The sequence below is a fragment of the Dermacentor silvarum genome, chromosome 5, assembly GCF_013339745.2.
Source record: "Dermacentor silvarum isolate Dsil-2018 chromosome 5, BIME_Dsil_1.4, whole genome shotgun sequence".
In the NCBI taxonomy this organism is placed as follows: domain Eukaryota; kingdom Metazoa; phylum Arthropoda; class Arachnida; order Ixodida; family Ixodidae; genus Dermacentor; species Dermacentor silvarum.
The window spans coordinates 113968088-113971379 of NC_051158.1; positions in this window are offsets into that span (position 1 = coordinate 113968088).

The window sequence follows — 3292 nt, forward strand, 5'->3', positions numbered from 1 at the left end:
ATTATCCGTGTCATTTCTGCCTTTCTACGTAACAAAAAGTAAACCGCTGTGTTCGTTTTATAATATCCAAGAAACAGAAACGATGCTGCAGGTGAGTCACCTCTGAAAAAAAATATGGCACTGAGAGGGTTACAAATGCTATCAGGTCAAACACAAGGCATCCACGTATTCATGCACCTAAACAAACAAGACTTTCCTACAGGTGAAGCCACTACGAGGCTAGAAAGACAACACGCAATTAGCTTTTCTTGTGCACTGTAGACATTAATGATTTCAGAAGAACATTTAAACAGGCAGCTATTCATTTGGAGGTCACCGAAATATTTCAGTGAGACCTCCCAATCAGAATTTACCCACAACTGAGCATTTTGCTGCACACACGTCTTCCATAGAAACAGGTGATGGATTAGCTTTGTTGTGCCTTCATATAAAGGTATACACACCTGCCAACCTGGGGACTGCGAAAATCGGGAGACTCACCGCGCGGGGAGGGGGATCTCTCTCTCTCTCTCTATGCCGCGCATGCTATTAGTCTAGTCTGCAAGGTTAGACATATCTTGTCTGCAATTCAACTCAGATATATAAAGTATAAAGCGAACGCAATGCGTCGGGCACGAGACTGCCAATTTTTTGGCCAGTATCCTCTCCTTGAAGTGCTTGCATGCACAACAGTTCGCTTTCAACCCGCCCGCATTTCTCTAGGTTGCCACGACAGGGTAAAGCTGCGATGAGGTGTCACCGCTGCCGTCGACTGCAAAGGTGAAAACATGGCATCCGTAGCACTTCGCATCTTCGCACTTCGGGAACATCTTGCGCAGAAGTGGCCCAACGTGATCATTTACCCTTAGCGGCAAATTGTACTCCATGAGAAATCCAGTGAAAAGGCACTCTGCACGCACAACATTATCTTCATTGCTGTTGCCAAAGAAGTTGCTCACGGCTTTCTGCTTCTCAGCAGCACGAAGGAAGCTTTGGTGTTTGGCAGTCGCCAAATGCAGCTTTATGTCACCTTAGCCGCCGTGGGCCATGCTCACGCCGCATGCGCAAGTCGTGCAAAATAAGAATTGCTCGCGTTTCCTGGACCGCACGAAACACGGGAATTTTGACGTACAAGACTTCAAGAAACACTGTAGTTCTTAGGCTTCGACGACACCATGCTGTCAAGAAAGCTGTGTAGAGCAAAATGTTATCACGCGCACTCATCAACGCATTGTTCTGATAAGATCTGAACCGAGTTGAGTTTTGCACTCAAACGGATTGGATTCCAATCTGACTTCGGCTAGCTACCTAGCTCGTGATGGAAATCTCGATGCGGCTGTGCTGAACGACGTGGATTTAGTTTTCTTTTTTTTTTTCCCGAAATCTTGGCTGGTTTTTTAGTCTATGATATTGGTTGGGGTAGTTTATTAGCCGTACCCGTACCATATAGTCGGGCCCCGAATACCACATCAAGATGTTTACAGTAACGCGCTGCACAGTAGCGCACCCAGAATCTCTGCAAGGAGGGGGGGTGGAGGAAGCACTTTGGGCATAAAATGCAACTTTCTTGCTTTAGTCGGAGGAATCCAACCGCAAATAAAAGGCCCAATAATCATAATAACGATGACACCACGGATGTTGACTATGTTTATTTCTTCAGCGTTTCACTCAAAGTAACTTAAGGTATGTCACCACCTTTGAAAAGGCACTTTTTAAGAAAAATATACATTTTCTCTTTATTAGATTTCGAGAATTCCCAAACATTCAAAAATGTTCTGCAGAAAGAATTATGTTCTTATCTTATTTAGTTCAAAAGTTATAGCCAACTTACTAACAGCTGGCGAACAGTTCTGAAACCGAAACGAATGTGGTGCGGTAACAGAAACTGATAACTCAGCGAAAATCAACGGCGTATATTGAGATTTTTCTGTTATGTTTTAGATTGATACGTAAAATATTATTCAAAGACAATTTGTAAGGCTTCCTTTTTTTTTAAACATTGCCCAAATTTCCATACGGGGGATGCCTGACGCTACAAGCGTTAAACGTGCGTCTCTGTTGTTCACGTTGCGCGCGCTTTATGCTGCCGCTGTGAATGCTACCGGATCGTCGTTTTTATAGCTATTATTTTTAGTAGCAACAGTAATAACATAGGCTGAACGTTTTTATAGGAGGGCATGGCGAAGTTCAAGGCAAAAAGGCGATTTGAAACAAAAGCTTCAATCAAAACTTTCGAAAAAATAGAAAGCATTCGAACAAAGATTCAAACGAAAGTGAAGCCGGTTTATGCTAACCTTTGTACGGATTTAAAGAAGTGCCTGCACGGAAAATCCCAAAATCTAACGAGAGTTTCAACGGTATGATATGGCAACGGGTGCCAAAGACGTCCGCGTGAGCCTGCCCTTTATTATGTGGCCTGCCCATCCTCCTTTTTGGTTTATATGATGCTGTGTGCCACTTCAAAGATAGCGACAGAAGTACAACAGATATTTTGAGGCAAGCAGGCATTGAACATGGCCATCACACGCTCGTAGCATGTTGCACCAGTGACCAGTACCGTGTAAAGAAGGCCCAGCGTCAATCAACGGGTGAGGCAAAATATCTCCGCAAGAAAATGTGGGCTGCAACAAAAGCCAAAACAGAGCTCGTGGCAGCTAAGAAGGGCCCTAGCTATGAACCTAGTGGATTTTAACTTATTATGGCGTGATGATCTTGTTTGTGCAAGGATTGAAGAACTTTAATCTTGTTTTTCTCAAAACTTGATTTCTTGCACTTTCCTGTTGCGCAAACAGTTGTAACTTCAAAATCAATGAATAGTTTTCAACGAAACTTTGCACGCTCGTTCCTTTATTACTAGACTGTGCAATGAACTAGGAATAATGAAAACGAATGATAAGTTTTGATGTTCTGAAGTTTTATTCCAAGCAATGCAGACAAAAATGACACATTTTTTTTTTGTTTTCTTTGGTATTTTTACTATATCTTGATTCCCAATCATCGGATGGCAAGATCCTAGTTCGTTGCACAGTCTGGTTAGTTGGCTACCTCTGTGCCAAAAAGTTTACGATTCCTGCACTCCATTCGCTAGTTATGAATGTTCGCGTAACAGCCAAGTTTGGGCAATGTTTTGTCAATAACAAATGCCAGTATAATTTTTTTCACTCTTTCTTGCTTTTGAATATCATTTAAAATGGTCCTTTATAAGGTCAATGTGAAATAAAAATTTAATGGCCAAAACTAAAACTTTTTTTGAAAAAGGTGGTGACATACCTTAAGAGTGATTGAATAAATACAAGACAATGATAAAGTGTTT